At 34.9% G+C, this 12,677-nt stretch overlaps 2 long non-coding RNA genes across 3 annotated transcripts in view; one reads left to right on the plus strand and one right to left on the minus strand.

Annotated features, from left to right (window-relative positions):
- The window catches only part of LOC144291480 (uncharacterized), a 148,613-nt gene that overhangs the window by 27,061 nt on the left and 108,875 nt on the right, over positions 1-12,677 (minus strand). The gene's annotated exons all lie outside the window — the stretch shown is intronic.
- LOC144291481 (uncharacterized) overlaps positions 4,339-12,677 on the plus strand; it is a 78,513-nt gene continuing 70,174 nt past the window's right edge. The window contains exon 1 of the long non-coding RNA XR_013358756.1: positions 4,339-5,117. This is a non-coding gene — a long non-coding RNA (uncharacterized LOC144291481). The remainder of the gene's footprint in view (positions 5,118-12,677) is intronic.

The following is a 12,677-nucleotide window of genomic DNA, read 5'->3' on the forward strand; positions in this document are numbered from 1 at the left end:
TGAGCACTTTTTTCCAGAAATTAAATTCAAAAATTAAAAACAGAACTTCCATATAATCCAGCAATCCCACTTCTGGGTATATATATATCCAAAAGAACTGAAATCAGGATTTTGTAGAGGTATCTACACTCCCATGTTCATAGCACCATTACTCACAATAATCAAGAGATATGGAAACCACCTAAGTACCTGTCAACTGATAAATGGATAAAGACGTGCTTTCTCAGCTATGAGAAAGCCAAAAATCCCACCAATGGGATGACTCGGAGAGACCTTGATGGTTGCTATGTTAAGTGAAATAAGTCAGACAGAGAAAGATAAATACTGTATGATATCATTTATATGTGGAATCTAAAAAAGACAAACTCCGAGAAAAAGAGAAGAGTTGTGGTTTCTGGGGTTGGAGAGTTGGAGAAATGGGGAGATATTGGTCAAAGGGTACAGACTTCCAGTAACGATATGAATAAGGTTGGGGACCTAATGTATAGCATAGTATTTATAGCTAATAATACTGTATCTTATACTTGAATGTTGCTAAGAGAATAGACCTTAAAGATTCTCACCACAAGTAAGAAATCATAACTATGTGATGGGATGGAGGTTGTAGCTAATACCATGGTGGTAATCATTTTGCAATTTATAAATGTATCAAATCAACACCTATACATCTTAAATTTACACAAGATCATATGTCAATTATAATTATATCTCAATAAAACTGAAAAAATTATAGAAACTACATGTAGAAGAAACAAACTAATGAAGAAAAATCACACGAACATATCAATTGCAGACAAACCTTCACTGATACATTAATTTACTTTTTTTTGTTATTTCTTTGTTTTAGTAGAAAAAGGTAATTCAGAAAATTTGAAAGCATTTTGTTGAACATTGCTGTGAGTTGGAGAAAAATACTTTAGGTGATTCAACAGTGAATGAGTCATCAACAGATGGTTTCAATTCAACTTTTTCAAAACATACTCAGCAAGGGTAAACCAATCAGTTTTCAGGTGTCTGGTTTTTACATATTCTTTCTTTTTTAGAAACATAAATCAGTTCATTTGTTTCAGTATTTGGGTAGATATTTTATAAAACATTGTTTTCCTTTCTGTGACACATTTTAGTCGTACAAGAGAGAAGTGGGTGATTATATTCAAGGAATTGAAGATGTAAAGCAGGTCACAAAGTGGGAATATTTAAGCTACGTTTGCTTATAAAGGATCTTAATATCTTTGTGAAAATCATGACCTAATAGAGAACCCTGGCTAAGATTCTGAATACTTTGTTCAGGAGAGAGAAAAATGAATAGATGAGACAACACACATTTTTAGCCAACTATTCAGTGATATATTTAATTGTTTTTTGGTTTTTAATCATGGATCCCTAAGTAGTTTAAATTACCTAATGTTAAGAATGACAGTAAGATTCTGTTAGTAGGAAGTGCCAAATATTTCCCAAGTTGATTTTGTAGTTCTGGTGTATTACTCATAATTCTCCAGAAAAATAGAACAAATAAGAGGTATGTGCATTTTATGTAATGCAAGGACTAGGCTTACATGATTGTGGGGACTGGCAATTCTGAAATTTGTAGGTCAGACTGGCATGCTAGAAACTCAAGGTTTATATGTTGCAGACTTGAGGCAAAATTTGTTTTCTCTAAGAAACCTCAATTTTTGCTTTTAAGGTTTTCAGCTGATTGGATGAGGCCCACTCATACTATATAGGGTAAGCTTTATTTAAAGTCAACTGATGTTAGGTGTGAGACACGTCTATAAAAATATCCTCACTATGCTGAGTAAAGTAAGTCAATCGGAGAACAATCATCATATGGTTTCACTCATTTGGGGAATATAAGAAATAGGGAAAGGGATTATAAGGGAAAGGAGGGAAAATGAGTGGGAAAAATTAGAGAGGGTGACAAAACATGAGAGAATCCTAACTCTGGGATATGAACAAAGGGTAGTGGAAGGGGAGGTGGGTGGAGGGATGGGGTGACTGGGTGGTAGGCACTGAGGAGGGCACTTGATGGGATGAGCACTGGATGTTATAATATATGTTGGCAAATCTAACTTCAATAAAAAAAATATATCTTCACAGGAACACCTAGAGTAGTTTGATCAACTAATTGGGTACTATAGCCTTATTAAACTGGTACACAAAACCAACAATCACATCTGGTTATCTGATTTTGTAGTTTGTTTTCTTTTAAAGTGAGATATATTTTAGATATACTAGATATATATTTAAAGTCATTAATCCAACTATTAATTAATATTGCTATTGTTAATATTAAAACTAAACACTGTTCATCACTACAACCAATATATAAGATATTACATATTTTATATTCATTCATTCAACTCTTTTTTATTTAACATTTATTATGTACTAGGCACTTTACTTTGTCCTGAGACACATACGATAGATATATTATCCCTAAACACTTAACAAGTTGAAATTTCGGGGGTGCCTGGATGGCGCCTTCAGCTCAGGTCATGATCTCGGGGTCTTGGGATTGAGCCCTGCATCAGGCTCCCTGTTCAAGGGAGAGTCTGCTTCTCCCTCTTCCTCTATCCCTGCTTGTACACTCTCCATCGCTCCCACTCTCAAATAAATAAAATCTTAAAGAAAAGAAGTTTAAGTTCAGGGAGATGAAATGTGAAGTCTTGACTTTGTAGATATACACATATCATCCCCAAATTTCAACTTAAAAAACTTTCTGAAATATGTTTCATTCGTTAAATATTACCTGATGACTATATGTGCAAGGAATTGTAATATGCACTTTGGATACTTTAAAGGTTAAAAAAAAATACTCTTGCTTCACAGAGTTTAAAATCTTCTGGGAATCCATTTAACTCTTAATGTTGTTGCCACTATGTGATATGGGCAAATTACTGTAATTTGAGGTTCAATTTCTTTATCTATGCAATGGGAATTATACTAAGTGATATTCCAATAACATTTCTTTGTGGTCTTAAAATATTATTATTTTCAAAATTCTTTGTATAGAAAATTATTCTCCAGCGGGTAGGAATGGGTCCATTATTTATGATGATTTTATTCCAAGTAAGAAATTAGTTATTAGTGGCTTGCATACAAGTATTGAGATCTAGACATATTTTTTTCTTATTTAGATTCACAGCTAAATTGCTTTCACAAAACAATAGAAGTTAACCTCAAGGACTGATGGAGAAAATTACCAATAAATAGAAAATGTAGTGGCCAATAGCAAAATGTGTGCTTTAACATGATTTCAACAATAAATGAAAATTACTATTTTGATATAGTCAACTGGTTATAACCTATGTATATAAAAAAAAAACGTATTTTGAGAATTTGAGGTTTGAGAATTTGAAAAGCTATGTTATGTGTTAAAGCTTATTATTTGGAAGTCATATTATGTTTGGTCTCCAAATTAAAACTCATTTTCCAAACTTGGCTATTCAAGATTAAAGGAGCTCCTGCATGGTAAAGTACACAGAACAAGGAAGTACAGTTTTTAGTACTTGTAGGAAGTGATTTACTTTAATTGTTTATACTCATTTCTATAAAAAAACAAACAAACAAACAAACAATTGCATTGGGCAATGATATCACAATATTATTAGTAATATGCACATGTTTGATACTTTATGGATTTGAAGGCAAAGGCACACCATTTTCTGCATCCCTTCTTCATAAGGAAAAAAAACCAAGCTTCTGTTCTGCCTGCAATTCTCAGTATCCACCAAAACTTCATTCTTCATGTTTGCTTTCTATTTTCATAGCAATGGGAATGGAATGTGATCCTCGGTACTCAGCCGTTATCCTGACCTCTGTGTCCATAGCCTTTGACTCAGGCCTGGCTTCACCATAACTTATTTTTACAACAATCCTGAGATGCAGCCAGACCACTTGGTGATATTTTCACTCCTGCTCAGTTTGTTTCAAAATGGGAATTCTCACTGTTTCTCTTTTTAGAGCATTCCTAGTTTCAGCATGAAACCTTTAAAAATAAAACTGCTGTTATGCAAATAACTGAAGACAAAATGCATTTTGTTCAATTCCCAGATCCTGTCTTGATTATTAAGCACCACAAAGCCCTCTATTTTGAGGCTTATTCACAAAGTTATTACCCAATCTGGCAATATTTTCTCAAGAAATTTCTGGAAAGCACACACTTTTTTTTTTTTTTTTATTATGGCAAATTGGTTCACTGTTTTCATAAGCTGCATCGTAGAATAAATCCCCAACATGTGCATCCTGAATCCTTGCCTTGCTTGGTCATAAATCCCTGGAATTGTTTATGACAATCAGTGAGACAAAGGGAACGTTTCAAGGTTTGAGATTCGGATTCTTTCCTTTCCGACTTGCTATTCTCCTATGGTTTTGTTTTGCTGTTTGCTATGTACAGATTTTCACTTCAGTCCCCTGCACCCCTTGGTGGGTTTTTATAATAGTGTGAGTTGATGGGCTTCAAACATGTAAGCTATCATTTTCCAGTTTTTTCTTCTTAAAACAGTCTATTTCCCTTAAGCTTAGCTCTTGTGTTCTTAAATAAAACTCGACTTGAAGAAATGGTCATATTTCCGACAAGCTGTCAGACATTCCAAGGTCATTTTTGTTTATTACTTAAAATACAATTCTACTTACAATTGCCTGGCATGGATGAGTGCATTTTTTTAATGCATATAATACTTTTTGACACTGGAAAATAAGAAGCTATGAAAATAAGGTTGATAAACCACTAAAGAAGTCTCTCCTTAAATGGTCACAGTCTGCCAAGAGCTGATAAGGAAAACGATCCTGTGGGGACAATGACAAGAAACCTATAGCCATCAACCCCATGTCAGCACTGGGCAAGAAAACAAATAGAATTCCAGACAATTCAGAACAAATACTACAAATCAGAGAGGATCCCAAAACCTCCTTTCAATATTACACTTTTGAAAGATAACTAAGAAGCACAAAGGACATCGGGCATTTCCACACCAATAGTGACATTGTGCCTTTTCTTTTGTCTTTCTTCTCTGGATCTCAGATTAAATTTGCCTTCAGTAAAAAGTTTTCTCTATGGCGCTTATCATTTTATCTCCAACATAAAACACTCAAGAGGAGACAGAGGCAGAGCAAGGGTAAGTTAATTATTGCAATTATGTGTTAATTATGATGAATTCTTTCAGAGTAATGAAGTAATGCTTAGCAGATTTCTGTTGAGTCTTTAAATGCTCTGTTCTAAAGGGTATGGAAGCTATAAAGTGTTATTGGAAAGTGATATTGTTTGATGAAGTTAAAATATAAATAATCATAGATTGACAGACCACAGATATTGCAACGTGGTTAACTATTCCTGTGATAGTAAAATATTTTTCACAAACTTGTTTAAGAGGCATGTCTCAGATTTCCAATTCATTCTATTCTGACATTAGAATGGGTTGCCTAAAAAATTCTGGGGCTACTTCTGACACAGAGTAGATAAAATGAATGGGAGTAGATAATGGATTAATCAGAGCTTGTGAAATTTTGGATACCATGGTTTAAAATATTTTCAAGTAGTTGTGCTGCAAAGGTAGATGAGGGATAGAAGCTATTAACATGAACATTCCTTAATTGTTGCAAGAGTACTGTGTTCATGACACTCTTCTAACTTCCTTACGTAGATTACAGAATAGAACTTTCCTCTTCCTCCACCAGAAAAAAAAACAAAACAAAACACAATAATGAGGTATTACCATCCACATTCAAGAGATAAAAGTAAACTTTCTTTGGCTGCCATATTTTACTTCCTAGGTTGTGAACTGCACAACAGATGGCATCCCATGAAGTTAGTGGGATCTTTGATTGAGGGAAGTCAAATAACTTGGGAAAAGTACTCATGCAAGTACTAAATGAGGAAGCTAGAATTCGAATCCAGGCTTAATCTCTTAATGTACATTAATATAAATATGCACGATCTTTTCAAGACTATGTATATGTCGAAACGAACCTCCCTTATTGATAAAAAATGACTCAGTTGGCATGAGTGTGCCAAGATGGAATCTTACCAAAGTCAACCTAGGAGGTAAATGCTATTAAAACATGGGGGGCATGAGGTAGACATGTGTCTTTATAGTACACATATATTTGTACAAGAGAAAAGTATTCTGCTTAATTTATACACAAATTGGTCAAGAAAAGAATGTGGCATTTTGTGGAATTTTATTTTATTTTATTTTATTTTTTGGGGGGAATTTTAAAATGAGTAGGAGATCTAGAGAGAAATAGCTCAGTGACAGTACTGTTTTCCTGAATATCTGTGAAGTAAGAGGAACTAAAGACTCCCTAAAAGAGAGGCATGAATATTGATTTTTAATATTTTTTTCCTTTTTCTCATATATTTCTTTTTCTTGTTCCAAATTGTGAAATAATATTTGCATTTATATACTTCTAAGTGATTATCATCCTGTATTCACTGTTCAATATGTCAATAGTAAAGTGAGTTTCTACAAAAACTTGGTCAAGGTGGTTGATAGTATGAGAACAAACCAGCTTTCAGAAAAGAGAATTAGAGCCATGCCTCCTGAGGGGAAGCTTCTCTCTTGGTGTTGCTCTGGTGACCAGGCCTACTGTGTAAAACTCAATGTTTTACAGAGACTCAGAACCAAAATGTCAACCTCCAGGTATCCTCTAGCCAGGATAGATTGAATTAAAGAGAGAACACTTAAAAGCATGTCTGTTTTGTTTTTTTTTTTTAATTAATTCAATGACCTAGAAGAAGAAGAAAATGCAGGTACAAAAAAGTAGTAGAGAAATAGCATGGCTTGAAATTCAGATTATTTGAATCAGTTTACAAACAGCATAAAATGAGCAGAAGGGGAGGAGTGAATAAAGAGACAAAGATGCTAATATATTAAAGAATGTACTATATTCTAATAATGGTTAAGAAGTAGAAAAATGACTTAAAATAAGTTGATGCTAAAGGGAAACTTTTGCATTAAAATGATAGGGCAAAACAAACATTGATTTAAAAATCATGTGAATGGGGTAAGATTTATTCAATCTGAAGAGAAACCAGAGTATCAGAAAGGGAGACAGAACATGAAGACTCCTAACTCTGGGAAATGAACTAGGGGTAGTGGAAGGGGAGGAGGGCGGGGGGTGGGAGTGACTGGGTGACGGGCACTGAGGAGGGCACTTGATGGGATGAGCACTGGGTGTTATTCTGTATGTTGGCAAATTGAACACCAATAAAAAATGAATTTATTATTAAAAAATAATAATAAATAAAAATCATGTGAACAAGACTGATAGAATAGAACTATAATTTCATTTTCTTGATTATCACTTGGTGTAGGTCAGAAGTTGGGAAAATCTTCTAAGTTATAACATTGTATAAAATATGTGGGTTTTTTTCAAAGATTTATTTATTAATTTGAGGGAATGAGAAAGAGAAGGGGGCAGAGCAGGGGGAAAAGGAAACAGAAACTTAAGCAGACTCTGCACTGAGCAGGGAGCCAGACTCGGAGCTGTATCTCATGACCATGAGATCATGGCCTGAGCTGAAACCAAGAGTCAAACACTTAACCTACTGCTCCACCCAGGTGCCCCATTAGAACTCTTCAAATCTCCGATGGAAATGTCATTTCTGAGCTTTTCCTTCTAACATTTTTTATTATCCTATTGTTTCCAACATTTTTTTTAAATAAATATTTTTATTTATTTATTTGAGAGAGAGAGAGAGGGAGAGAGCCAGCATGAGCAGGAGCAGAGAGAGAAGCAGAGGCCCCTCTGAGCACGGAGCCTGATGCAGGGGTCTGTCTCAAGACCACAGGATCATGACTTGAGCCAAAGGAAGATGCTTAACTGAACCACCCAGGTGCCTGTGCAACATTGTTTAATTAGTGACATTGAATGCCTTTCCATGTACTTATTGGTCATTTATATATCTTTTTTTGAGAATAGCATATTAAAGCCCTTTGCCCAATTTTCAGTTGGGTTGCTTATAATTTGTTGACTTGTAGTTGTTTTTGATTTTGGGTACTAGCCCCTTATCAATAATGCATATATTTTCTCCCATTGTGTAGGTTTCCTTTCACTTTATTGTTTGTGTCCTTTGATGCACAGAATTTTAAAATTTCAATGTAGTACGATTTATCTCTTTTTTCTTTTGTTATGTATGGTTTTGGGGTCATATCAATAAAATTGCTCCTCTATTCCCCAAAATATGTGGTTTTAACAAAGATCTTATCCTTTTTATAACTACAAAATTGGGATATTTTATCAGGGTTGTAATAATCATTGCATAATCTTTAAAAGATGTTAGTATACCGCCAAATGGAAACACACAGGTGCAAATTGTTTCTTTTCAAATAAACAGTGTTAGTACTCATTATTTAATTAAATGCCCATCATGAATACAGCATTTCTTCCTTCCTTAACTCAAAGTTCGATAGCAGTAATTTCCCTTTTAAAAAGTAATGTTAGAGTAAAAAACACTGACATTGGTCTAAAGAGAGCTTTTATACAATCAAGACTATTACATAGTCAGTAGTAATTAGGCTGCATCTCGGGTAAGGATTCCTGACAGAAGCAAGGAAAAATGAACAGACTCTTTTGTAGCACAAAATTTACCTACCGCATGCACCAGTCATTGAACAAATATGTCTGTTGTGTCTCAACATTATCTCAGAAATGTAGGGAAGACAACATTTTGATGTATGGAATAAAAATACAGATGCCAAAAATGTAAGTAAAAATACTGACTAATGATTCATGTATTCATTCATTCAGTCAATATATTTGTGGAATAGCTAACACAACGGTCTTTTTTCTCATGGAATTTGCATTAAGTGGATTTTCCTAAAGAGAGTATTCAGAGGTTTAGAATGTTTGCTCTGAGAATGAGAGACACGATCGATTGAAGACAGATAGGAGTATCTGAGAGCACAGTTGAGATTGGAAAAGATGTAATTGGAGGTCTTCAAAATAAAGTGATTTTATCTAGAGGCATTCAGCAGTTCGTTGGTAGTGGTAGAGGTTGCACGTAATTGATTGCATTAGTTTGAGGTGTAGTAGAACTGCACAAGTTCCTAGAACTTTTTGTGAGCTTAGATTGTACAAAGGATGTATATAAAACTCTAAGAGTCTTTTAACTAAATAATGTGAAATGTTCTCATTAAAAACATTGGGGCACCCGTGAGTCTCAGTCAGTTAAGCATCCGACTCTTGATTTTGGCTCAGGTTATGATCTCAGGATCCTGGGATCAGCCCCGCCTAAGATCCCATGCTTAGCAAGCATGGAGTCTGCTTGAAATTCTTTCCTATTCCCTCTCCCTCCTCTTCTCCCCTTCCTTCCACTTGTGCATGTGCTCTCTCCTCTCTCTTTCTAAGACAAATAAAAATTTTTAAAAAGCACATAAGAAAATTTGAATCAGCAAACTGTGCTAAGGAATGTGAAAGGTAGGATGAAAGTCAGACAAAGACATTAACAAATTACACACACATATATATATATAATGTATATATGGGTATACGTGTCTACACATTTATGAGAGATTTTCAAGAGGAAGTTCTTTATCTCCACTTTTATTTATTTATTTTAAAGATTTTATTTATTTATTCATGAGAGAGGGAGAGAGAGAGGCAGAGACACAGGCAGAGGGAGAAGCAGGCTCCATGCAGGGAGCCCAATGTGGGACTCGATCCTAGGTCTCCAGGATCATGCCCTGGGCTGAAGGTGGTGCTAAACCGCTGAACCACCTGGGCTGCACCTATTTCCACTTTCAATATGGAGAAAGCTTAAGGCATTTGTCAAACAGGGAAACCATCAGTAGAGCTACCCCCGGAATTATACAGGTAAAAAACAGGTTATAACAGGTTAAAAAGTGAGTAGGAGTTAAGCTGATAGAGCAAGCACAAAGAAGGCAACCTCTCCCAACTCAACAGAATGTACGTATGAATGGGAGACTGGGTGCAAAAGTTAGGGGATACAGACAAAATCTCTCAGATGTTATATTTCCAAGTATGAACTTAAGCAAGGACTAAGTCAGGAGTGAATTAGGTGCACAAGTTGAAAACAACTGGTTCTGCTCTATGTCAATGTTGGTGATGAGAAAAATCCTACTTTTTTATTGTGGTCAAATTTACATAACATAAAATTTACATTTTAAACTGCACAATTCATTGGCACTACATTCACAATGGTTTGCAACAAAAAGCCAAACTCCGGGGCTCCTGGGTGGCTCGTCGGTTAAGTATCTCCCTTCTGTTCAGGTCATTATCCAAGGGTCCTGGGATGAGCCCTGCTTTGGGCTTCCTGCTCAGCCAGGAGTCTGCTTCTCCCTCTCCCCCTTCTCCCACTCATGTTCTCTATCTTGTGCTCTCTCTCTCTAAAAATAAATAAATAAAATCTATTTTTTAAGCCACACTCTTAATAAGCATACTGTATTTTGAAACATAAAATCAAATAGCTTGAAGAGATCAGATAGGAAAACTATTTGACTCTACAGCACATACAAACAAAAGGAAATAAAAATGAAAATCTAAAATAGGTATTGGAATGATTTCACTCTGTTGACTAATGGCTTTAAATATGGTCCAGGATAAGTAGAAAAGTGCTGTTCTATCTAATCAAGGATTGTGGCAAAGCGATGGTTTTCATGATAGCTCTATGTCTCCTTGTAGTTGTGTGTGCCTGATTGTCCAAGTCCTTTCTTATCTTGGAGTTATAAATCTTTTAGAGCATGTTAGCTTTTTTTGAGGGCTTTTTTTGTTGTTGCTGTTTGCTTTGTTTTCTCCAGCAGAGAGAGGATCTCTTCTGAAACAAGCTACTGAAAACCAACATTTAAGACATAATTTTTAAAAATAAAGTTGAAAATTGATTTTCCTAAAGCTACAAATTAGAGAAATCATTTCTAGGATTTACATTTGACTCCATTAAAGCTCAGAAAGGATTTTGGTGTTTGGAGAAAATTGAGTGAGATGGAAGAAGTGCCACATATGAATGATGAGTTTAGGTCTCTGGTTGTTTGGGGAGAAACAACACAGCCCAGTGAGAAATGTGGAGAGAGAAGAGGGGTTGTGAAAATTAAGCAGAGTAAAGAAGATGTGGATGAGTCCAGCTACTTATTGCCTTTAATAGCTGAATGTTTACACTGCTTTCTTTTATTAAAAACACGATGACCCAAGCTGACTCAGATAGTTTCCTTTCTGCTACAGACATGAGATCATAGGTAAAATAACACTCTGAAAATAATATCTAGTCAAACACAAAGAAATGAAAGATTTAAAGAGTACAAAGAATAATAAAAATTAATATGGTGTGAGTTGATGGCCCTATAATCTGTAGTGATTTTCACCCTATATTTAGTCTTTCAAGGCTGAAGCTGGCCTTCTAATCTACACAGGAAGACTTGAAAGATGGCCCCAGGCTGCTGAGGTGGTTAAACACCACTTTCTAATTCTGTGTAAAATACAGCTTAAAAGTCCTTTCATAGATTCTCTCCATCCATTAAAAGTGCACTAGAAAAACTCTACACACAAACAAAGATGTGGCCACAACATTTCTGTTTTGTCTGGAGTCTGGAATATAAAAGTAAAAAGGCAGTGGGGAAAAATCAAAGCCTTGCAGCCAAACACATCTAAACCTAGCTTTCAAATTTATAGTATTCACCTACAGTTTTTCCTGGAATATTGAAATCTATATGACCTTGTCAGAAACAAGGAAACTGAAAGAGTTTAATCAGATGTGGAAAAAATGTTTGATGAAAATTAACTCATAAAACACAATCATAAAAAATGATAAGGGAGCCTCTAGGAGGGTGTCAATAGATGCAAGAAACAGAACTTGAGATTAAAAGCTAAAGTAATAAAATAATAAAGTAATAGAATAATAATAATAAAAGTAATAATAATATTATTATTTAATAATAAATATTAGAGTAATAATAGTAAAGTTATAGAATAATAAGAAACCATTAAATATATACACATAACTTTTGAGGAGCTAATAAAGAGAGAAAAGAACAAGTTTGAAATAAAATAGAGCTTGTAAGTAATAAAGAAAGAAAAGAACAAGTTTGAAAAAAAATAGAGCTTGTAAGTAATATGCATATAATAATTGAACCAAAAACTCAATGGAAAGGCTAAAGAGATTAGTTGGAGCTTAACAGAGAATTTGTAAACTGGGAGACGGATCTAAGGAAATAGCCCCACATGCCACACAGAAAGGAAGCAGCTGGTGATAGTGACTGACAGCGAGCACCAAGTATTTTCTGGAACATTTGTAATCTTTAGCTTCATAAACCTTAATTCTGGTGGCTGGTTAAATGGAAATGCTCACTTCGTAAAAATTACTAGAGTTGTACCATTAACAGTGATCTGTTTCTATATAGAGGCAAAAAAATGTTAGGTACAAGTACACAAAATTTGGAATATATATTGCAACTGAAATTATAATGGGGAAAAGAAAATATAAAAATTTCTATCAGTTTCAAAGATGTCAAAAATCGGTGAAAATGGGGCACTGGGTGTCTCAGTTGGTTAAGTGTCTGCCTTCTGCTCAGGTCATGATCCCCAGGTCCTGGAATGGAGCCCGGCATCCTCCTCCCTCTGCTGTTCCCCCTGCTTGTGCTCTCTTTCCCTCTCTCTCTCTCTCTCTCTCTGTCAAATAAATAAATAAATGAAATCTCTTTAAAAATGGAGTAAAAAGAACAAAG

This window comes from Canis aureus, chromosome 20 (genome assembly GCF_053574225.1).
Source record: "Canis aureus isolate CA01 chromosome 20, VMU_Caureus_v.1.0, whole genome shotgun sequence".
NCBI lineage: Eukaryota > Metazoa > Chordata > Mammalia > Carnivora > Canidae > Canis > Canis aureus.